Raw genomic sequence first — 25,671 nt, 5'->3', positions numbered from 1 at the left:
CCCCTTTGTTGGATGATAACAGCTTCCACTTATTCAGAAACATGTGGAGGCAAATGCCTTGTAAGATGATACCTGAAGGTTTGCCCCCAACCTCCCATGGCTTCTAGGTCAATAATTTGGATCATTCACTCAGGGGATCATTCACTCCTCTGAAGATTTGCCCCCAACCTCCCATGGTTTCTAGGTCAATAATTTGGATCATTTTTTGTCACAGCCCACCTGGGGAAATATTGACTCCATTTGGGAAGAAAAAAAAATATTAAAAAAATATTCATGGATCTTTCTAATATATACCAGTAGTAACTGGGAAAATATGCCAGTTTTGAGGGTGTTGGACCAAGGGGATTGGGACATAAGATTGGATAAAGAAGAATATATTAATATAAGGACACTCTTTGTGACTTGGGATTTAATGTTCTGGAAAAGACATCTAGAATTGATCCTAGTACATCACTGAGGAAGCTCCTTGATGCTTGGAAAAACAGTACCCCATAATAAAGGTAGATGGAGATGCTGGAACTGCCTTGGGAAATTTAGTATAGACATGCTAGAATGGATTTATCTTAAGATCAAAGATCCTATCAGTTGACTGTGTTCCCTGAAAGGCTCAGAGGATACACTCCTCAATAAAGCAGTAAAAAATGTGCTAGATAAGAGCACTGACATTGTTGAGAATATCAGTAGTAGCTGTTCTTTGAAAACTAAGTTTCATAATAAAGGAGGTTGATAGGGAACCAGAGTCCCTGGGGTCAATGAGGGTGATAGGATTTTGAAAGAGCAGAGGCCCTGATTTAATTAGAGGCAAGGTGGATATAATTACCATAATAAGCAGCAAAGCCAGAATGGCATCCAGAGGGGAAAAAACCATGGAGATTTGTGTCAATGGCTAATAGGCCATGGAATTCCCAGCACAAGATAGATAGAAAGCCAGTTAGGATATTACTCAATCTATATAACCAAAAAAAGATCAAGAGTGGTTGAACCAAAGTCTGATATTTGCTACTGAAAAAAATCACAATCCCCCACTCAGTTGCTAGGCTTGAGCCAATTCACACACCCAGAAAAGACTGAATTATCTTAAGGAAGGACTGTGACAAAGCAGTAGCAATTTCTCTTATCCTAAAGGGACCTGATACAATTAACTAAGGAAACTGTACACAGGAAAAAAGAGAAAACAGCAAGATCTTTTGAGAGGTGTGGGTTTCAGAGTCTCAGGTAGCACTTGTATCAGGTACCTAAAGTGATAGCATGTCCCCCCTGTTAAGTAGTGTATGGAGCCTTGGTGATAGAGTCCTGACCCAAGTTTTTCTCATAGTGGATCTGTGGACACATCCTCTGGTAATATCTCTAATTCCTAAGAGCATGGTAAGGATGGATATATATAGATTTTGGTAGGCCCTCACAGTAATTCCCAGGCCAATGGAGTAAGATCCATAATGGTAGGAAAAGACAAGTAAAATCCCCTAAAACTATCTTTCCTCTTCCCACCAAACCAAGATAAGTTAGAAGTAGTTTTGCATTCTACATGGAAGACATAGATTAGTATCATCCTCAGATACTTAAACAATACAGTTGTTATATATATTTCCATTTATTTCAGCACTGTGATGCCTGTGAAAACTAGATTGATCATGGTGGATGGTAGTGGACTCCGTGGTAGTCCAACATAGCCTCTGGATCTTGTATATGGCTTTTGATTTGGTAATTGTGTTCTTTTCTATATCAGGAAGGAAGATCAGAAACAACTCACATTCACATGCAATAGATTGCAGTGTATGGTCATGGTCGTTCCCAGAGCTACTCTCCTGCTCTCTTGTTCCATTATAGGCTACCATGACCTTGGTCATCTGGACATTCTCTAGAATATTATGCTGATCAACTATATTAAAAACATCCTGGGGGAAAAAAAAACATCTTGGGCCAGGATATAGGAAGTAGCAAGTAGCCTGGATACCCCTGTAAGATGCAGGTATGCCAGAGGGTAGAAGACAAGCCATACACAGATTTGGGGCTCATATTAGTGAAGAAAAAGGTGTCCAAATACATCTCCAAGGTAGAGGGGAACTTACTGCACCTTACGTCTTCTGCTACCAAAAAGATGCACAGTGACTGTTGGTCTTTTTGGATTTTGAATGCAGCAACAGCTATTTGCTGTAATTTTTCCCCCTCTCTCTTTGGTTTTCAGCAGATATGCATATGCATAAGTGTGTGTGTTTCTTGAATCTGTAGTTTGATGTTTATTAATTAATTATTGGGAAATTTTTCAGCCATGATTCTAACAAATACTGCTTCTGTCACATTCTCGGTCTTTTTGTCTTCTAGAATTCCAACCACACATATGTTACACTTTTTACCCATTCTTACATGTATCTTACGCTCTTTTTGGTATTTTTCATCTCTTTGTCTCTCTGTTTCAGTCTGGATGTTTTCTACTAACTCATTTTTCTGGTCACTAATCTCTTCAGCTGTGTCAATTTTGTCAAATCTATTAAGTTATTTCATTTACTGTATTTTTACATTCTAGGATCTCCACTTTTTAAAAAAGATTTTATTTATTTATTCATGAGAAACACAGAGGGACAGAAACACAGGCAGAGGGAGAAGCAGGCTTCATGCAAGGAGCCCGATGTGGGACTCAATCCTGGAAATCCAGGATCACTCCCTGAGCCAAAGGCAGACGCTCAATCACTGAGCCACCCAGGTGTCCCTAGAATTTCCACTTTATTGATTTTTATAGATTCCAGCTCTCCTGAAAACTCTCCATTGTGTCTTTTTTCTTAAACATATTAATTAGGTATTTTAAAATCTTCATCTGATACCTCAATATCTGGATCACCTAAGGGTCCATTCCTATTGACTTTATTTCTTGGTCCCATTTCTTGGTATGACTGGTATTTTTTTCTTTTTTAAGATTTTATTTATTGAAAGAGAGAGCATGAGCAAGGGGAGGGACAGAAGGAGAAGGAGAGAAAGACTCCCAAGCAGTCAGTAAGCCCAGTGTGGAGCCCATAATGGGGTTCAGTCCCACAACCCCAAGATCATGACTTGAATTGAAACCAAGAGCTGGATACTCAACCAACTGAGCCATCCAGGTGCTCCATGACTGGTACGTTTTTATTCAATGCTGAATATTTTATGTGAAAAATTGTAAAAAAAAAAAAAAATTGTAGAGACTCTAGATGAAGTTATCTTTTTTCAGAGAAGACTTATTTTAGCTTCTCTAGGCAGGAAGTTAGAGATACGACAGATACATTGATCAGGAATTGAACTAATCTGTGGCTGTTGTGCTCTGTAAGGCTTTCTCTATTTCTTATTTCTGGTTTTCCTCTATTTTTTTTTTTTTTTAAGATTTATTTATTTATTTATTTATTCATGAGAGGCACAAAGAGGCAGAGACACAGGCAGAGGGAGAAGCAGGCTCCTCACAGGAAGCCAGACTCAGGACTCTATCCCAGAACCCCAGGATCACCACCCTGGGCCAAAGGCAGATGCCCGGCCACTAAACCACCCAGGTGTCCTAGATTTCTGGTTTTCCATTAACTCCAAGGATTTAGCTCTTATTTAACTGACAGCCTGGGGTTTATAGGGAACTCTCCTCCTTAACTGGCCTGAACTCCATGTTTTACATCCCTAACACCATGAGATAGCCAAGAACTCTGTTTAGATTCTCATCCCCTTGGTATATGTTTTCCTTTCAGCTCCTCAGCCTCCCACTGTGCCCCTTGCAAAGAGGCAAATGCTTCACAAAGAAAGTTCATTTGGGGGACTCTCCCCCCCAGGATCTGGGCCCCTCAGGTCCTGATTGTCTCAAGAGCCCCCTCATCCCTGTGAGGTCATTGAGGAAGCTGCTGAGCTTCTTGGCCTCTTAGTGGCCACTTTCTGACCAGCTTCTTAGTGTCTCGCCCTGTGCCACTTATAAACTAGCAAAGACTTATTCTTTATGAAGAATTGAGTAGAATTTGGATGCACCTCAATGATTTTTCATTCTTTTTGGAAACTTGGCCCCTCAAATTCTGGCTGTCTTGGTAGCTGTCTGATGCCTTCAAATAAAATTTGTTTTATTTTGTTTTTAGCTTTATTCAGCCTTTCTTGTTCTTGGTGACAAGCTTAGTCTGTACTAGCTACCCCATCATAGCTGAAGGGGCGGGTCTCTTCTTCACTTGGCAGTCCTTTCTTGCTTTATTTGACTATCATTTATAGCCAATTGATATCGTTATATGTTTGTTTATTTATTGTCTGTCTTCACTCATTACAATGTGAGTTTTATGAGAGCAGGCAATTGATCTCTTTTGTTCATTACTGTAATGCTAGGACCTACAACGACCTAGTACATAGTAGGAGATGAATAAATAGTTTTAAATAAATAAATGTTGCAATAGCCTGACAAATGAGTTGTAAGCACATTCCTTCTCTTCTTCTCCCCCCTCCCCCCAGAACTGTTTGTATATAAGCACTATAGCAAAGTAATTGAGAGTATTATGCCAGCTATCAATTTATTAACTCTCAGCTCCAAATTCACCCTTCAGAACTTGCTCTGCAGTAATGGACTGGACTATTTAAGCACTTCTTCTGTAGAGTGAGTATAATGTAGAGGGCACAGGAGGACAAAAGGAAGAACGGAATTTTTCTTCCTGGTTCCAATATGCAGCATTTTGCGTTTATTGCCCCTGACACATGGTCGATCAGCAATGTGTGTATGTGTGTGTTTGTGTTGGCCTAGACAGGGACCATCCAGGAGTGCTCTGCTCCAGCCACGTACCCAGAGAATGCAGGCCTGCAGCCACCATGAAGCCCCAGAGGCCCCAGTGCAGACCCAGTACACTCCAGGCCTCATGGCTGTACAGTGCCCAGACTCCCTCTGCCTGCCCACCCACCAGCCTCAGCTTGCTTCAACCCAGTTATTTCCCACTTGAGGTGAACACCACATATTCTACATGCCTCAGCTGTCTCTGCATGTCTGCCCACCAGCCTCAGTTCACCCACGCTCTGGAGGATTGTGTCCTGCTTGCCTGGTGATTGCTGACTAGCTCTGGCCTGGGAAACCCAGCAAACTTCTCTGCCATCCAGTAGGTTGCAGCCATACCTTCTCCAGTAAGTTCTGAACCATAGGCTTGGGCATTCCCCTCAGCTTTAGGATACTTCTTAACTTCTTTGTAGTTACTGACCTATCATTGTTTAACAATTCTTTACATTAAGCTACCTTGTTTAAATTACTATGTGGTTTCTGTCTCTCAATTAGACACAAAGTAATAAAGAATTGGTACCAGGAATGGTCCTAGGAAGTAGACCCATGGAGGTGGCATTTGGGCATTGGTTTGGTAACACCTTTTGGCTTGAGCATGGCACTGATCTCTTTGTCAATGAGAAATGGGCTGCTAGTAATCCATAGCATGCAGTGACATCACAATTACTTGGATTATCTATCATATGTAGTTGATTGCGATCAAGTGCCAACTGAAGCACATGCCTTGGGAGCCTATGTGGCTGTGGCCTTTCACTGTTATGACATTAACGATGACCAGGAAAAGTGCCAATGGCCTAGCACTCAGTGGAGTGTGCAACTATTCATCTTGGTGTTGTGAGTTCGAGCCCTGTGTTGAGTGTAGAGATTACTTTTAAAAAAAATCTTACAGATTTTGACTATAAAGATTGTGGTGTGGGACAGGTGTTTTTTTTTGTTTTTTTTTTTTTAGTATACTTGAGCACTTATAAAAGGAAAATAATAGCTCAGTCTATTAAGTCTCAGCTCAAGTCATGGAAGCTTCCATGATAGCCCTAAAGGAATTTCTTATTTCTTATAGTTCCAGGGCTGATATTACTAAAAATCAAAACCAAAATTTAATTGTGTAGGTTGCTGAATTATAATGGCTATTGAATTAACAGTCTTGCCAAGTTTGTCGTGTGAAAGTTAGGGCACTGATCTGGAAAGAATGGGATTCTGAACCTTGAAATTGAGACATCCCAAATGAACTGAGACATCCAAATAAAACTGATAATCTTGAACCCCCAGGTCATACTGAGCCCCCAGAGTTTGCCCTCTCATGTCTGAAAGTGATAGTTTTCCTCTACTTAAAAAACTTGTGACAATCTGACCTGAAGCAGATGCCTTGAAAGAGGATGATAATTCTTCTCCTCAGGATCCACCACAGCCACCCCCTTTTGCCACTAGGCCCATAAATATTGTTAGCCTTAGCATGCTCCAGAGGTACAGGAACACAATACAACCCAGGAGAAAGTAATTTGGGCTAAAAAGAATTGCAGGACTTTTCTAACATGTGTTGGTAGTAACTGCAGAATATGTGTGGGAATGGGTTCTTAGGTTGGTAAATCAAGGAGGGCAAGATATATAACACTAGATCAGAAAAATTTTAAAAACCACTATATCAAAAATTTTAAACATTTTTTAATTTATGTAAGTAATCTCTTCACCCATTTTGGGGCTTGAACTCACAACCCTGAGATAAAAAAAAAAAAAAAAAACATGCTTTTCCAATGGAGCCAACCAGACGCTCCCACTATATCAAATTTTTTGTATAAATATGCTTACTAGAATTCCAGGTGTAGTATGTTAGCTTGTGTAGCTAGAGGTGACTTTAATTTATTTGGTTGGTTGACTGAAACTTGAAGTCAATATTCCAGTTTAATGAGGTTTAATTTAGTCAAGATGCCAGAGCTTTTCTGGTGTGAAGTGAAGGAGGAAATACAGATGTGCAGGGAGGTTGCCATGTTGGATTGGATTTATCATGTGTGACCTATCCCCTAACTATATTCTATGTGAAGGGGGAAGGCATTGTGAAATATATTTGTGAGGGAAGCACCTCTATCCTTTAAAAGGTCTGTGGTTTCTCTCCCTTGTAGGCCAGTTATGACTGTAGGGAATGCCACTTTCTTTTTTAATATTTTACTTATTAAAAAAAAAGATTTTACTTATTTATTTGAGAGAGAGAGAGAGGGAGAGAAAGAGAGAGAGAGAGAGAACAAGCTAGGAGGAGGGGCTGGGGGAGAGGGAGAAGCAGACTCCCCGCCGAGCAGGGAGCCTGATGTGGGGGGTTGATCCCAGGACCCTGGGATCATGACCTGAGCTGAAGGCAGATGCCCAACTGACTGAGCCACCCAGGTGCCCCAGGCATGCCACTTTTAAACTGCACTTCTTAAAAAAAATAAAAATAAAAAAAATAAACTGCACTTTTTTTTTGTATATTTTTAAATTGGAATTCGATTTGCCAACATATAGCATAACACCCAGTGCTCATCCCATCCAGTGCCCCCCTCAGTGCCCGTCACTCAGTCACCCCATCCCCCTGCCCACCTCCCCTTCCACTACCCCTTGTTCATTTCCCAGAGTTAGGAGTCTCTCATGTTCTGTCACCCTCACTGATATTTCCCACTCATTTTCTCTCCTTTCCCCTTTATTCCCTTTCACTATTTTTTATATTCCCCAAATGAATGAGAACATATGATGTTTGTCTTTCGACTGACTTATTTCACTCAGCATAATACCCTCCAGTTCCATCCACGTCGAAGCAAATGGTGGGTATTTGTCATTTCTAATGGCTGATTAAACTGCACTTCTGATTTTTTTTAAAGATTTTATTTATTTATTCATGAGAGACACACAGAGAGAGAGAGAAGCAGAGACTCAGGCAGAGGGAGAAGCAGGCTCCATGGAGGGAGCCTGACGTGGGACTTGATCCTGGGTCTCCAGGATCACGCCCCAGGCTGAAGGCAGCGCTAAACTGCTAAGCCACCCAGGCTGCCCATGCACTTCTGATTTCAATGAAGATGTTGGTACTGTTCCATTGTAGCAGAGGCCAAGTAGAAGCACTTAACTGTCAAACACAGGGTGGACACCTCAACCATAAAGGGCATTGGGGATGGTTCAGTAATCAGAATGCCTTGGCCTATGGAGATCTCTAGTGGTAACTAATTGATCATGGTGTCTTTAGGGATGAAATAGATAATCAGCCTACTAGAATTGCTTGATCCATGTAACAGGAAAAACTCTAAGTCTGGTAGCCAAACACCTAACTTGGGTCACCATAGTAGAGTATGATGCCCTCTCACTCAGTGTCCAGACCCAAACCCAGTCAGTTTGCAGACCCAAAGCACTTTCAAAAAGCCAGGTTCCCTAGAGAAAGGACCTTGCTCCACCGCCAAAAATAAACACCTTAATCTTCCTTCAAGCATTCCCAAAGGAACCCACAACTATTTACTGGAGTGACAGTGCACTGGGGAAAAGGAATTACCTGGGCCTTTCGGGGGCTACTAGACAATGGCTCTGATCTGATGCTAATTCCTTGGGATTCAAAATGCCAGCAAGGCTCACCCCTACCCAGAGTAGGGGTATCTGATGGATAGGTGATAGAATCTCAACTCCCAAGTGTAACTCTCAACAGGCCCAGTTGGCCCATGAACTCACCATATTTCCCTGGTTCCTGAGAATGTAATTGGAATGGAGGTTTGGCCAATGTCAGAATCCCCACATTGGCTCTTACCTATGGGATCATTATGGGGTCATTATGGTCAGCAGGGATAAGTGGAAGCCTCTAGAACCTCCACCCCCTGCCAAGATAGTAAACCAGAAGCAACACTGCATCTCTGAGGGAAATGAAGACATTGACACTCCCATCAAAGACTTGAAAGAAGCAGAGCTAGTGACTCCTAACCCTTCCCATTTAATTCACCAGTTTGGTCTGTGCAAGTCAAGTGTAATCCTAGAAAAATGACTGTGACTTAATCTGGTGGGATTCCAGCTGCAGGTGCTATTTACATTCGAGATGTAGTCCCTTTACTGGACTTCTGACTCATCTAGAAGTTGCGTGTGTGGGATCCTGGGTGGCTCAGCAGTTGAGCACCTGCCTTTTGCTCAGGGCATGATCCTGGAATCCTGGGATCGAGTCGCACATCGGGCTCCCCCCAGGGAGCCTGCTTCTCCCTCTGCCTGTGTCTCTCAAGAATAAATAAAATCTTTTTTAAAAAGTATCTTCTTAAAAGATTGATTTTAACTTGATTGCATTGTAGTCTAAGCATATTGTCTTCTATGATAATGACCTTTGCGATTTGCTAAGACTTACTTTTTCCCCAATACACAGTCAATTTTTGCCATTTTTGTAAGTGTCCCACATGGACTCGACAGGAACGTGAATTCTCTAACATTTGTATGCAAGATTGCTTATCTATGGGGTGCTAATCTACTTCTCACTAGATAGTTCTCAGATACATGTTAAATCACCCATTGCCATTGGGAATTATAAATCTCTCCTTTTGGTTCTGTTCGTGTTTGCTTCTTATATTTATAAACTATGTGAACAGCCCTGGTGGCGCAGCAGTTTAGCGCCGCCTGCAACCTAGGGTGTGATCCTGGAGACCCTGGATCGAGTCCCACGTCGGGCTCCCTGCATGGAGCCTGCTTCTCCCTCTGCCTGTGTCTCTGCCTCTCTCTCTTTGTGTCTCTAAGAATAAATAAATAAATAAATAAATAAATAATCTTTTTTAAAAAAATAAACTATGTTATTTTGTGCATACAATTAAGAATTTTAAACTCTTCCTTGTGCATTATATCATCTGTGATTATATAGAGATCCTCTTCATTTTTTTTAAACTCATCAGGAAAAAATAAAAAAATAAAAAATCATCAGGCATTTTATTTTATTTTATTTCATTTTTATTGAAGTATAGTTGACACACAATGTTACATTAGTTTCAGGTGTATAGTGGTGATCTGGCTAATTTATAGATTATGCCATGCTCACTTCAAGTGTGGTAACATTTGACATCTGTCATCATATAACACTGTGACAATACCATTGACTATATTCCCTATGCTGTGCCTTTCATTCCTGTGACCTATTCATTCCATAATGAAAGCCTATTTCTTCCATTCCTCTTCTCCCACTTTGCCCAGCACCCTGCCCTGCTCCCCTCTGGCAACCGTCAGTTTGTCCTCTGTACTTATGTGTCTGTTTCAGCTTTTTGTTTGTTTATTCATCTGTTTTATTTTTTAGATTCCACATATGAGTGAATCATATGTTATTTGTCTTTCTCTGACTTATTTCACTTAATATACTACCCTCTAGATCCACCCATGTTGTTGCAAATGGCAAGATGTCATTCTTTTTCATAGCTGAGTAATATTCCACTGTCGCGCGCGCTGGGGGCGACAACCGTCCACGGCTGAGGGTAAAGGAATGAGGAAAAGAAAGGAGACATAAACAGAGTGGGAGCAGGAGGGACATAGGGCCGGATTCAGCCACAATGCCAACTTTATTTGTATTATTCACTCTTTTATAAAGCAGGGTTGTTTAACAAGCAGGATATTTTAAGCTTAGTTCTCCAGACATGTCTTTTCACAGTAGACAGCAACAGTATGCGCCCTTGAATAGATAGCTATAGTATACGTCCTTGAGCCACAAGCCTTCAACAACAAGGGTGAGACAGGTGGGCCGCGGTTGGAAGAGTCAGCAGAGAGCCTTTGCTTGATCCATTAACCCCTTCCTGGCACGCAGCTCCCAACATTCCACTGTGCATATATACTACTTCTTTACCCATTCATCTCTCAATGGACACTTGGGCTCCTTCCATATCTTGGCTCTTATAAATTAAGCCACAATAAACATGGTGGGGGGTCTATGTCTTTTCAATTTAGCATTTTCATATTCCTTTTTTAAAGATTTATTTATTTATTTGAGAGAGAGAAAGTGCACAGGGTGGGGAAGGACAGAGGGGGAGAGGGTCTTAAGGAGACTCCACACTGAGCATGGAGCCCAATTCAGGGCTCAGCACCCCGTCCTGAGATCATAACCTAAGCTGAAACCAAAAGTCAGATGCTTAACTGACTATGCCACCCAGGAGCCCCTTAGGGTTTTCATTTTCTTTGAGTAAATACACAATAGTAGAATTACTCGGTCATGTGATATTTCTATTTTTTAATTTTTTGAAGAACCTCCATACTCTTATCCACACACAGCGTCTGCACTAATTTACATTCCTGTCAACAGTTCAGGAGGGTTCCTTTTTCTCCAGATCCTTGCCAACACTTGTTTTTCGTCTTTTTGATTCTAGCCACACTGACAGGTGTGAAGTAATATCTCATTTTGGTTTGGATCTGCATTTCCCTGATGATGAGTGATATGGAGCATCTTTTCATGTATCTATTGGGCAGCCATCTGTATTATTTGTGGGGTTTTTGGGGTTGAGTTTTATAAGCTCTTTTTAACAAGATTTTATTTATTTGACAGAGAGAGATCGAGAGAGCACAAACAGGGGGAGCAGGCTCCTTGCTGAGCAGAAGCCTGATGTGGGGGCTTGATCCCAGAATGCTGGGATCTTGACCTGAGCTAAAAGCAAACTGACTGAGCGGCCCAGGCACCTCAAGTTATATAAGTTCTTTATGTATTTTGGATATTAACCCCTTACTGGATATATCATTTTCAAATATCTTCCCCTATTCAGTAGGTTGATTTTTCATTTTGTTGATGGTGATCCTCTTCATTTCTTTTCTTTTTTTTAAGATTTCATTTATTTATTCATGAGAGACACACAGAGAGAGGCAGAGACATAGGCAGAGTAAGATTTCATTTATTTATTCATTAGAGACACACAGAGAGAGGCAGAGACATAGGCAGAAAGAGAAGCGGGCTCCCTTCAGGGAGCCCACTGTGGGACTCGATCTCAGGACCCCAGGATCATGCCCTGAGCTGAAGACAGACGCTCAACCACTGAGCCATTCAGGTGTCCCCGATCCTCTCTCTATGTTAGTTTTTTGTCTGCTATGTCTTTTTTATTTTTTTTATTTTTTGAGAGAGAGAGAGATAGAGAGAGCATGCAGCAGTGGCAAAGGGGGCAGAAGGAAAGGGAGAGAGTCTTAAGCAGACTCCACACTGAGCCCAATACAGGACTTGCTTCCAGGACCCTGAGATCATGACCTGAGCCAAAATCAATAGATATTAACCAACTGAGCTACACAGGCACCCTGTCTGATATGTTTTTTTTACATCTATCTATTTTAAACTTTTCTGTACCTCTTTGTTTTATATATGCTCTAGTAAATAGCATATGGCTTCATATTTAAAATTCTTCCAACCCAACAATCCTTGGAAAGATAGGAAGATAATATCTATTTTGATTAGTGATATATTTGGACTTATTACTATCATCTTGTGCTTTGTGACTTTCTTATGATGCTTCTTCCTTCTTTCCTGCTTGCATTTGGGATGATTGTGTTTTCTTTTTTCCTTTATTTCCTTTCTAGAGGTTTGAAAGTTATACTCCTGTTTTTATTCTTTTGGTAAATATCTTTAATATATTGGGGCACCTGGCTGGTTCAGTTTGTAGAGCATGCAACTCTTGATCTTGGTGTTGTAAGCTGGAGCTCCATGTTGGGGGTAGAGATTACTTAAAAAAAATAAAGGGATCCCTGGGTGGCGCAGTGGTTTGGTGCTTGTCTTTGGCCCAGGGCGCGATCCTGGAGACCCGGGATCGAATCCCACATCAGGCTCCCGGTGCGTGGAGCCTGCTTCTCCCTCTGCCTGTGTCTCTGCCTCTCTCTGTCTCTCTGTGTGACTATCATAAATAAGTAAAAATTTAAAAAAAATTAAAAAAAATAGGGGTGCCTGGATGGCTCAGTCAATTAAGCATCCAGCTCTTGATTTCGGCTCAGGTCATGATCTCAGGGTCATGAGATCAAGCCCTATGCTGGCCTCTGCACGGAGCATGGAGCTTAAGATGCTGACTCTCCCTCTCCCTCTGCCCCTCCTCACACTCACACTCTCTCTAAAAAAAATAAATAAAATCTTTAGTATTTTAACATGCATACCTGACAGTTTAAAGTTACTTAACTTCTATACCTTCTTTCAGAAAAATAAAGGGCCTCTGAGTGCTACTACACTGACCATCTCCCTTCCATCTGATGTGTTACTGTATCTAGTACACAGTTGTAACTTATTCTATATACCCCATATTTATGCTATTATTATTGCTTTATATAATCTAAACATGTTTACATGTACTCAAGTCTTTATTTGTAAATTTTTCTCCCTTGCATCTCAATGTCCCGTTTTTTCCTTCATCCTGAAATACAGCCCTTAGGAATCTTCCACTCTGAGTTTTTCTTTGAAGGAAGATGACCTTATTTCACCCTCACTTAAAAAAAATTAACTTGGGCAGCCCCGGTGGCACAGCGGTTTAGCGCCGCCTGCAGCGCAGGGCGTGACCCTGGAGACCTGGGATCGAGTCCCATGTCAGGCTCTTTGCATGGTGCCTGCTTCTCTCTCTGCCTGTGTATCTGCCTCTCTCTCTCTCTCTCTCTCTCTGTGTGTGTGTCTTTATTAATAAATAAATAAAGTCTTTTAAAAAAACATTTAAAAATTAACTTACTTTACATTTTTAACATCCAGAATTTTAGATGTCTTGATATTTCAGTCTTAAATATTTGTGCCTACATTTTGAAAAGAACTCTTACTCACATAGGCCAAATTAATACAAACACATCTAACAACAGGAACACTAGTAATTCCTTAATATCATCAAATGTCCATTTCATATTCAGATTTCCCCAATGGTGTCAGATTATCAGATTCAGATTTATCAGATAATTCAGATTATCCCCATGGTGTCTGGTTTTCCAAACTAGATCCAATCTAGAACGACATCCTGCATCAGTTTACTTATTGTGTCCCTTAAGCCTCTTTTAATTTCAAACACTTCCTTTTTTTGTGACACTGATTCGGTGGAATAGGCTGGTTGTCCTATGAAATATCCTCACTTCTGGGTCTGATTGTTTCCTTGTGGTGGTGTTTAGCCTGTTCCTCTTTCCTCTATATTTCCTTATAACTGTAATTTAGGGTCCAAAGGCTTGATTAGATTGATTGATTGATTGATTGATTGATTGATTCATGAGAGACACAGAGACATAGGCAGAGGGAGAAGCAGGCTCCATGCAGGGAGCCTGATGTGGGACTCGATCCCAGAACTCCAGGATCACTCCCCGAGCCGAAGGCAGATGCCCAACCGCTGAGCCACCCAGGTGTCCCAGGCTTGATTAGATTTAAAGCAAACATTCTTGGCTACCTCACATCACAGGTGATGCAGTATTCACAATACTATGTTACTGATCCAGCTGTTAGATAATAAACATTCTTGCACAAAGTTCTATGCTAAGATTGTGCCCCTTGCTAATGGGGGCTTTGGGGGCTTTTTTTTAGATAGGACTTCTGGGGACACCTGTGTGGCTCAGCGGTTGAGTGCCTGCCTTTGGCTCAGGGCATGATCCTAGAGTCCCAGGATCGAGTCCCACATTGGGCTCCCTGCATGGAGCCTACTTCTCCCTTGGCCTATGTCTATCTCTGTGTCTCTCATGAATAAATAAATAAAATCTTCAGATAGCACTTCTGTGTGATAGATTCCAGGGAAGTTCCGATAAACAAAAGACTGGGAAGTGTTGGAAAATGCATGCTGAAGATGGAAGGACATATATATTTAACTGCTAACTAGCACACAGTGTGGTAGGACCATCTAGCTTATGCCTCTGAACATGTAGACTTTCGCTAGGATATAAAGTTAAAATGTCACTGTTGGTTCACAGCATTAGGAGTTTCCTGGTATAATCTGAAACTAGTCCCCATCTACAGGGGGAGGGAGAGACAGAATAAAGAGGTGGGGCACCTCAGATTGGTAGGTGGCAGTTTTAATAATCAAGGGAAGTTACTTATGGGGTTGTCTTGGGCAGTGAATAGATCCCCAGCACCCACCCACCAAATCTTATAAGTTTATATAGAGGCTTTAACTTGGTTCAGTCATGTATCCCATCTAGATGGTCTCAATAACATATTTCTTTCTCAAGGCTTCGTATTTGAAATAGGCTCCCACCATGAGAATGGAAGGGAGAATGTACATTCCAAGCAGAGGGGAGTGTGTGAGGAGCCTTGGGTTCAGCTCAAGGGTCAAATGGCCATCACATCCTCTTGACCACCTTCTCCATCAGCAGCATCAATGGGCAGAAGGAAACTGCATCTTTGACTCTACCACTTGATACCAAATTACTTTCCAGTTAGCCAATTTATGCCTCCACCAATGCCAATACTTGGTATTTTCAGACTTTTCTTTTTTACTTTTGACAATATGACTAGATGAAATAATAGCTCATTGTGTTTTTTAATAGATTTTATTTATTTATTCATGAGAGAGAGAGAGAGAGAGAGAGAGAGGCAGAGACACAGGCAGAGGGAGAAGCAGGCTCCATGCAGGGAGCCTGACGTGGGACTCGATCCTGGATCTCCAGGATCATGCTCTGGGCTGAAGGTGGCACTAAACCGCTGAGCCACCCAGGCTGCCCTCATTGTGGTTTTTGGAAAGTTATTACATACATCAAGAAATTTCACCCCTGAATACTTGAGTATTCATCTTTTGAAAATAAGGACATTTCCTACTTACCCACAATATCATTCTAACAAAAGAATAATTCCTCATACAATCTAAATTTGTCTATATTCATATTTCTCCAATTGTCTGAAAAATCAGTAAGGATTTAGTTTCAAGGTTCAAGGCACTTTTATCCTCAAATGATGGATTAGCTAGGTGTGATGGTCCAAGGTATCAGGTATTTCCTCTAAGAACTAGGAAGACAATAATCATCTGTCTTGGGGTTTCTATAGTTGCTGTTGAGAAATTTATTATTGGTCCTGGCATCACTGTATTATGGAAAACATGTTTTCTTTCTGGTTTCTTTTCAAAGTTTTCCCCATCTTTGAGTTCTTCAGTTTCTCTCTGGTGTATCTGGATGAATATTTAGTAGTGTATCTTGGAATTAATTTCCTGAGACTGAGAATTCTTGTCCAAAATCAGTTCTGGGAGATGATCAACCATGATCTCATCACCTCATTATTGGTGAAAGATTATGCCTGGCACACTTTAGGTGCTTAGTTGTTGAATAAATTGGTAAATAAATGAGCATTTTCTCCATTCCCTCTTATTCTCTTGAGTCTCTGGTGCTCAGAATTTTTTACAGACATTTGTTCAAACATCTCACTATACCCACTATGCCTTTTCCTCTATTATTTTTCTTGCTACATTTTATTTTTTTAACTCACCATTTTATTTTTATTTATTTATTTATTTATTTATTTAAGCTCTACATCCAACTTGGGGCTTGAACTCATGACCCCAAGATAAAGAGTTGTACCCTCTACCCACTAAATCAGCAGGGCATCCCTTTTTCTGTGCTACATTTTAGATAATTTTGTTAGATATATCTTCTAGTGCTCAATTCTAAGCTCAGCTACTTTTTTTTCTTTAAAGGTCTATTTATTCCAGAGAGAGAGTGTGTGAGAGAAGGGGGAGGGGCAAAGAGAGGCAGAGAGAATCTCAAGCTGACTCCATGCTGAGCACAGAGCCTAATACTGGGCTCGACCTCACCACCCTGAGATCATGACCTGAGACGAAACCAAGAGTCGGATGCTTAACTGACTGAGCCACCCAGGCTCCCTTAACCTCAGCTACTTGTAATCATTTGTTTAATTCATCCATTGAGTTTATAATAATCATTTGTAATCATTGATACCTGACCTTTTTTTTATAACATTCTGTTATTTCTCATGCTTTTGATTCTTTGTTTTATGATGTCAGTAACTTTTAACATACTTATAGCTTGAAGCTTATACTAATTCCATTGTCTGAAGTGATCCAGGGCCTAATCCTGCTCTTTGTTAGGTAGGTAAATTTTCATTCATGGTGGATTATTTCCTTGTGGGTTTTCCAGTTTTGGATTGTGAACTCATGTTGATGGCCTTGAGGAGTGACCTTCGTAGGCTATAGTGAAGATTAAATCATTAAATCAATGAACTCAGATATGTCTCAAGTTCAGGTGGAAGTTAAATCACATCGAAAAGAATATACAGAAGGGCAAGAACTGTCCACCAGATCATGCTATATATAAAAGCAATGCAGGGCAGTCCGGTGGCTCAGTTTAGTGCCGCCTTCAGCCCAAGTTGTGATCTTGGAGACCTGGGATCGGGTCCCATGTTGGGTTCCCAGCATGGAGCCTGCTTCTCTCTCTCTCTGTGTGTGCCTCTCATCTCTCATGAATAAACAAATAAAATCTTAAAAAAAAAAAGGCAAAACCCCCACAAGATTGACATGCTTAAACCATCAAACTCTGGCCAGAATCACACTAGGGAATACTATCAAACACTGTCTCTCATGTGCCAGGCACTTTATTCACATCTTTAACCTTCATATCAACTGCAAGGAAGGTGAAATTCCCATTCGACAGAACAGAAACTGCCAAAGAATCATTAATTTATAGCTAATTGGTGGACTCCAGTTAAAACCCAGGTCTGAATGATTGTAAAGATCATGCTTTCTCAAACTGACCCCATTGTTCCTCAGAACTATTACTGGAGGGTGAATGGGTGATGGGCACTGAGGTGAGCACTCGTGTTATTCTGTAAGTTGGCAAATTGAACACCAATAAAAAATAAATTTATTAAAAAAAAGAACTATTACTGGAAAAAAGCACCATCATTTGGACTACATACATATTTTTTCCGAGTTCCAATTTTAATTGAGGCCAGTTAACCCCATGGATCATAAAAACATGTTGAGTAAGTAGTGAAAAAGGAAAATGAATGCATTAAAGCTACAAAAGAGTTGCATTTTAAGTAGAGAAACTTTCATTCCTCATTTCCTTTCATTTTTCCAATTTGAGATTTTGTTTATGTACGAAAAAGGCAATTAACAAGAAGCTTACTTATGAGAAACCCCCGGAGCTCCCAGAAGCTAATAAAAATGTATCTGAGCATTCTGAGTACAACAAAGCAAGCCAGTGTAAATTTGATCTCCTAATAAGGAGTTTGCAAATATACCTTCAACCTAAGCAATTTTACATCAGTAAACCAGGACAAGTTAAAGCCAATTGGTGGCAATACTTTTCAGCTGTCAATCCTTTGTTTCCAGGTCCAGAGAGACCACTGCAATGTGCCCGCTCCGAATGTAGGTTGGAGCACCCCCACCCCCCTTGCCTGTCCAGCTATTCCAAGAATCATCATCCAGGGATCACTGAGGTAATCGGGAATTGCCAACTGTCTTAAATATTTATCAGCATAAATTGCACCTAGTATCTGGAGTTAGAGGGTCTGATTTTAATCAGGTTGATTCAATTTGTGACTTAAAATGCTGGTCTGGGTTTCTTGATTTAATCAACTTTCAACAAAAATTAGGGCTTGTCATTTGATAGAAATTTTATACATGATCTCCACCCCTCAGATTTGGCTCTAGGTTACATTTTACTATGGGGACTTTAAAATGATATTAATACCATTGAATAATTAACTAATTAAAATTAATCAACTTTGCAAATGTATCCAAAGAAATATAGAAAGACGATTCTGCTAATAAATTTAGGAAAAATAGAGGATGTAAATAATTGTGGAGTCACTGAGAGGTAAACTCTGTCCAGTTAATTGGTCAGTTTTGTATTTTGACCATGAGTTTATTTTTTTAATTTATTTTAGACTCTGTGAAGAGACGACCATTACTGACATTATAAAAGTATTTTATTTTCCTAAAAGAGCCACATCATATAATCTGGATTCTTTCTTCTATCTTTTTGACTTTAACCAAACCGATTAAGTGACTTTAATGCTATGAAGCAAAACAAATAAAATATTGTTAAAATGTAAAATATTGTTAAAATTGTTAAAATTTGTAATCATCTCAATGTGAAAAATCACCTTGCCTTCCTATTTAGAGCCCCTTAAATATAAGCTTTCTTCCTCTTTCAGTTTCCACAGGCTACAGAGTAAATTATTTCCACTGAAAATGATCTATCCACATCTGCTTTAAGAAAGCCACTGCTGAAAATAAAAAAAAAGAAAGAAAGCCACTGTTGGGGTGCCTGGGTGGCTCAGTCGGTTGAGCGCTGGATTCTTGGTTTTGGCTCAGGTCGTGATCGCAGGCTCATGGGATCAAGCCCCACAGTGCGCTCTGCACTCAGTGCTGAGGTTGCTTGAGACTCTCCCTCTGCCCGCCCCCCGCCCCCTGCCCTGTGCTCTCTAACTAAAATAAACAATAAATCATAAAAAAGAAAGCAAGTCGGCCACTGCAAGCTTCATGCTGGCATTCATCCCAGCTGCTTGCACTCCCGCACAGGCTGGGATGAAGGTTCCCAGGCTTGTCTCTGCACGGGTCTGGGCAGGGCTTCTCTGTGCTCTGAACCCAGGTGAGAGTCGGCACATGTGCCAATAGCACAAAGCACCACAGGTGCCTCTCCAGAGGGCAGTATTCTCTATGTATCCACAAAAGTTGCCCAAGGATCCCAGCTCCCCAGCTCTTGGCCAGTGTTTCATATTTCCCACCTTTCTAACTTTGGTCTCTCTGACTGGGGTAAAGAGGTTATCTCATTGCCATGAATTTTTCATCTCATTTTTTTTTTTTTTGACAGATCCTGCTGCATGTTTATTTGTACAAATAGCGCAGGAGGACACCAGCCCCATGCAGATAGAAGCCCATGGGTCACACCCGGCCTTCTGTCCTCACACTGGCAGACTGGAGCCTCTGTACTGGAGCCTTTGTGCAAAGGGGCCTGGGCACCTTTGGGAGCCTGAGCCGCAGCAGGAGCTGCAGCTGGAGTCACAGCTGTAGTCTGAGTCTTGTTTGAGCCTTGGTCTTGGACTCCGGACTCCAGAGCCCTGAGACCCTGGGCAATGCGGCAACGAGCAGATTTCCTGAGCTTGGGGTGAACAATGCAGGCAAGTTGAGCTTGCGGCTGCCGCCCTTTGGGATCTTGGGCTTGACCTCTTTGGGGACTCCTGGCCTTGGTGTTGTTGGCCTGTGTCTTCTTCAAATCTTTCTTGTTGTGCTTCTGGGAAAAGTGCATGTTCCTTAGGAACGTAGGATCTGCCCTCTTAAGAGATTCATATCTTCTTTTTTTAAAGATTTTAGTTATTCAGAAAGACACACAGAGGCAGAGACATAGGCAGAGGGAGACGCAGGCTCCATGCAGGGAGCCTGATACGGGACTCAATCCCAGGTCTCCAGGATCACGCCCCGGGCTAAAGGCAGATGCTCAACCACTGAGCCACCCAGGCATTCCTCATATCTTTTTTTTTTTTTTAAGATTTATTTCTTTATTATTTGAGAGCGAAAGAGAGAGAGAAGGAGCAGTAGAGAGAGAATCTCAAGCTGACTCCATACTGAGTGCAGAGCCCCACATGGGGCTTGATATCATGACTCTGAGAGATCATGACCTGAGTGAAAACCAAGAGTTGGACACTTAATTGACTGAGCAACCCAGGCACCCCAAGATTCATGTCTTTGTGACTAGGTTTCTCGATGCCATTTCTGTGCCATCTTTGTGACTGGTTATCCACGGTGTTGGTTGCATTTGGTCATGCCTGAACCCAAGCCCGAGGCTCCCAACATGCCTTCCATTTCATTTACTGCATTTATTATTTGTAGAAGTCCAATTTGGTTCTTTTAAAGATGTACCCGTGTCACTTTTTCTACCTTCCTATTCCCTGTAGATATATTCAACCTATTTCTTTACAACAATAAATTTTTGTAAAAAGATTTTATTTATTTATTCATGAAAGACACAGAGACAGAGGCAGAGACAGAGGCAGAGGGAGAAGCAGGCTCCACACAGGGAGCCCGATGTGGGATTCGATCCCGGACCCCGGGATCACACCCTGAGCCAAAGGCAGACGCTCAACCTAAAACTAATATTATACTGTAGGTTAACTAACTAGAATTTAAATAAAAGAATTGCCATTTGAAAATTGAAAAAGAAAAAAAAGGCAGACACTCAACCGCTGAGCCACTCAGGCATCCCCAACAATAAACTTATTTTATCATGTGTATCATATAGTTCCATTATCTAAAGTCTTTACATGGGGCTGCCCCTAGGCCTTAGGGCATCTTTCTACAAATTAGAAAAAGTGGCCCTTCTTCAACCACATGTTTTTGAAAAGTTAGAAGATTACCACGAAACCTGACCAGCTCCACCAGGGAGAAAATTTCAACTTGCTGGTGGCACACACATGCACACACACTGTCATGCACTCACACAATGCCTGGCCACTGGGGCACACGGCTCCTGATGCCACACACTCCCTCCGTGCCACCCCACCCCTAGGTGTCAGATGTGGAGTCTAGCAGCTGGGCAGATGTGGAACCGGGCTTCTAGGGCAGCAGGCTGGAGCCTGATTTCCGTGTTTCCTGAGTTATCTTTGACTATATGTTGGTTATTATATTTGAAAAATTATTTGGAGGAGTAATTTGGGATGAAGGTAATTTCCTCCACAGAGAATTTGTGTTTGCTGCTTCCAAGAGCCTGGGGGCACTGCCAGCGCTGAGCTACTCAGAGTCAAGGCCGCGGATACCCTGGGTAACCCAGGGAAACGGAAGCAGGCTGTTCATTCTGGCCGGTTGGTCCACTTCTGGTTTACACTTAACCTGGCTTACTGGGGACAATGGGGTCTCCCATTAGACTTTTCCCTGCCCCCGCAGGGCTGTGGTGGAGACACATTCATCTCAAGAGGCCATCAGAAAGAGAGCTCAACCCTCTGCGGTGGGCAGAGGTCCTCAGGAAGAGAGCAACCTCTGAGCTCCTCCCTCCTTGATCCCTGTGCCCTGTGCCTTCCAGCTTGTCAGCTCCTTACAGATGCAATTTTGGACATTTTATTCAGCCTATTTAGTTGTTTCAGCAGGAGGGTTCTGGAGAGAGTTATCCTCTTATTACCAGAGAGTCCCGTTGTTTTAATTTGCATTCCTTTGATTAGCGGTGAATCCCAGCCTCTCTGGTGGCAGTTCCAATTTCCTTTCCTGCGAAATGCCTGCTCACCCCCTGTGCCTCTTTGCTCACTGTTTCCTGCCTTTCTCTCATTGACGTGAAGGTGTTCCTTAAAAACTCTAGATGTTAATTCTGTGTTAATTGTATATAACATTTTTTCCTGGCATGTTATCCAGCCAGTCAGTGCCTTTCTGGTGGCCTCTGCTGAACAGAAATCCTTGATTTTGATGTGGGCAGATTCAGCATATGAATTCAGCACAGACCTCTCTAAGGTCTGTGATGTGTCACTATCACCCTTCATGGGACACCTGGGTGGCTGAGTCAGTTAAGCATCCCACTCTTATTTCAGCTCAGGTCATGATCTCAGGGGCCTGGGATCCTGCCCTCTAGCAGGGCTCCCTGCTCAGTGAGGAGTCTGCTTGAGATTCTCCCTCTCTCCCTGTCACTCCCACTCCTGCCTTTTCTCTCTCTCAAATAAAGAAATAAATCTTTTAATAAATCCCCCTTCATGATTCAAAACCAGGTCTTCCAGCGTCATTTGACCGGCATAAAGTAGAGGGGCCCTGACCTCCCTCTGTTGTTCACTAAGCCTGTATTTGCACGAGTCTCCAGTGTTGGTGACCTTGCAACACCACTGCCTCATTTGTTAGCGTCCAATAAAAACCAAATTCCCTGCCACATGTGGCTGTGAGGCCTACCCCCCACCATCCTGTGCTCCGCAAGCTGAGTCTGCAACCCAGAGGCAGAACAAGCTCTCTATTATTTTTCATCTTGAGTCAGCCCACCATCCAGGCTGCTAAGTTATATTTGGACCTCGATTCTCTCATCCAGTGCTTCGGCTGTCCCAGTTTTTTGGCCACCTGAAACTTTGGTAAATATGTCATCCGTTCCTCCACCCAAGTCACTGGTAAGAAGGAGGAAGGAGAGAGGATGAAGGCCAGAACCTTGGCCCACGTCCCTGGAGTCCTATTGGGCAGGTATTGATTAATTAATGATAACATTCCCCCAGAGTTCTCCAGGCGCAACTGAGTGCCGATCCTGGGCTAGTGCTGGGGACGAGGCGGCGGGGCAAACAAGTCCCCCACCCTTGCAGGGCTCACACACTGGCGGAGGAGGCAGAGGCATGCCATCTATAAATGATCACTTCCACTCATTCCGTGATTTCGTTTTTACAGAGAACCCACTCACGGAGGATCTCTTTTGTGCTCTGTTTGGGATGGGCAGGCACCTGGGAGTAAGTGGACTTAGCCACAAAGCAGCCCATTTGTCCCAAGTTATCCTGCAGGGCTTTTGGGGAGTCAGCCCCGCACTTTGCTGAAGTTCCTGCGCAGCCGGGACTGGGCACCTGCTGCCAGCGGGACAGACCTGGCCCAAGGGCTTCCTGGCGGGTGCGCACCCTCCCCCTCATAACTTCTAATTCTTTGTTCATCATTCACTGCCAGTCTTACCTGCAGTGCCTCCTGAAAGGTCTGGGAGGCACCTTCTCCTGCGGTGCTTGGGTGTGATTCATCAGGACGCGGAGATTCCAGAGGGGCCTGCAGTCCACTCTGTTTATCTGGGGAGATGTTTATCCTCCCGCCCAGCAATTCAGGGGGCTTGGTAAAGCCCTCTTCTGGGTCCAGGGTACCTCCTCCACTGGCTAGAGGCGGTGATGCTGGGCTTCTCCAAGTGTGATGGGCATGGGTGGGGGGGCCATTGGGGATCCTGTCCCATCAATGGATGAAGAAATGCATTTAGGGCAGCCCGGGTGGCACAGCGGTTTAGTGCCGCCTGCATCCCAGGGTGTGATCCTGGAGACCCGGGATGGAGTCCCATGTCAGGCTCCCTGCATGGAGCCTGCTTCTCTCTCTGCCTGTGTCTCTGCCTCTTTCTCTGTCTCTCTGTGTCGCTCATGAATAAATAAATAAAATCTAAAAAAAAAAAAGAAAAAGAAATAAAAGAAATGCATTTAGCAGGCCGTGACCAGCATTTCTTTTCTTTCCTTTTTTTTTTTTTTTTTTAAGATTTTATTTATTCATGAGAGACACAGAGAGAGGCAGAGACACAGGCAGAGAGGCAGAGGGAGAAGTAGGCTCCCTGTGGGGAGCCCGATGCAGGACTGATCCCCAATCCTGGGATCACCCCTCTAGCTAGAGGCAGCTGCTCAGCCACTGAGCCACCCAGGCGTTCCTAGCATTTCCTTTTAAATAAAACAGAAGGAAGAGAAGGCATCAGCAGGCCCTGCAGGTGGTAAGGGTGCCTGCTGTTTTATGAACTTTTCCTTTCAGTTATATATTAGATCTATGTGCGGTGGGTTCAGATCTAAGATCCGTCTTTTACTGTGGGTCTTCATGGCAGAGGTTCCAAAGCTACGGGCACAGTGATTAAATCCATCCTCTTGAGTCTGCTAGAACAGGGTTCGGCTCTATGACTTTGGAGTCTGTTACCCAACCTAAGAGAATTTCATCAATAAAGCAGGATTGTAGTACCTATCTCCTTGGGCTTTTATGAGGATTAAATGAAATAATAAGTGGAAATTGCTTGGTTCAGCACCTGGAATGTAATGTGTTCCAAAGATGGGCTTGTTTTCTTGCTTTGAAGATATGCACACATGGCCTGGTTTCCTTCTCATCCCCAGCGCTATTAATTTCACTTCCTACTTTCTATTTTCAGCAGTTTGGAGAAGCAAGTCTGTGGCTTTCTAGCAATCCTGGATTTCATGGATATTATCTCTCACATCTCAGAGGGTTTCAAGGCTCATAAACCTGCTTCTCTTGGGGCTCGATGCCTGTGCTGCCTGTAGTTTGGGGGCGGCCCCCCCCCTGTCCTTTGGAGGCCCGCCTCCTGGGCCCTTGTTACCTCTTCCTTTTCCTCTGAGGAATGGAAACCTTTTCCTGTCTGTCCTCCCAGGGGTAAACTCTCCCAAATTCCCTGGTCCGGGCCTCTTTTCCCTTCTGCCGCCTCCCTGGACCCCTGCTGCTCAGCCCACGCCCTCTGCATCCCGCATCCCAGGGCTCTCGCTGTTCAGACTCCACTGGAGACAGCTGGCACTGAGGTTTGTGGGATCCCTGAGCGGGGATCCAAGAGCCGGGTGGGCAGACGGAAAAGCCCAGCTCCTGCCAGGAGCAGCACCGGGTTGGCTTGACCGGTTGGCTTTTTCCCCATGTGAAAGCCCCGCAGCCTCTCATTCATCCACAGCCAGGGCTGGAGGTACCAAGATGAACGAAGGATGGCGCTCTGCGTTCAGGGGCTCAGTCTGGAGTCTGGGGGTGGCTCAGTGGGTTAGGCGCCTGCCATTGGTTTAGGTCCTGGAATCGAGCCCCATGCGGGGCTCCCTGCTCAGCGGGGAGCCTGCTTCTCTCACTCAGCCCCTTCCCGGGCTTCTGCTCTCTCTCTCTCTCTCTCTCTCTCTCTCTGTCAAATAAATGAGTAGGATCTTTAAAAAACAACAACAACAACAACAACAAAAAACCCTAGCTCAGTCTAGGCCTAGTCTTTAATGCCTCTCCTTGAAAAGGTTTGCATCAAGCAATGGGTGCAGGGAGTGGGGATACCTGCAGGAGGTCACCCAGAAGGGAACCTCTAACAGTGGAAATCACCTTTCTTAACAATAAAATTTGAATTCAAATATGTCACAGTTTATAGTCTGATAGAAGCAGGATCAAAGAAATGTGGAGGATGAGAGTTTGCTTTTGAAAAAGCATTTCAGGGATTCTCCTCCTCAATTGTAAAACAGAAACCATCCTCGTTTTTCTTTTCAGACTACAAAATGAGCGCCGGGTGTCAGGAGGGGGGTGGAAGCCAGAACATCCCTTCTGGGCCACGCTGAACACAACATGACACAGAGAAGACCCTAGGTCATGAAGTCCGCTCCTCGTCTGGGAACAGGTCCCTAGCTGACCATGGGA

General features: G+C 42.9%; 1 protein-coding gene across 1 annotated transcript in view; it reads left to right on the top strand.

Moving 5' to 3' along the window:
• Positions 1 to 20,030, top strand: part of ZBTB9 (zinc finger and BTB domain containing 9) — a 41,172-nt gene extending 21,142 nt beyond the window's left edge. The window contains 2 exon segments of the mRNA XM_041761963.1: positions 17,950 to 18,056; positions 19,436 to 20,030. The gene's annotated coding sequence lies outside the window, so the exon portion shown is untranslated.
• The last annotated feature ends 5,641 nt before the right edge of the window (positions 20,031 to 25,671 follow it).

Source organism: Vulpes lagopus, chromosome 1 (genome assembly GCF_018345385.1).
Source record: "Vulpes lagopus strain Blue_001 chromosome 1, ASM1834538v1, whole genome shotgun sequence".
Lineage (NCBI taxonomy): Eukaryota > Metazoa > Chordata > Mammalia > Carnivora > Canidae > Vulpes > Vulpes lagopus.
This window is presented reverse-complemented; position numbering and strand designations above follow the sequence as displayed.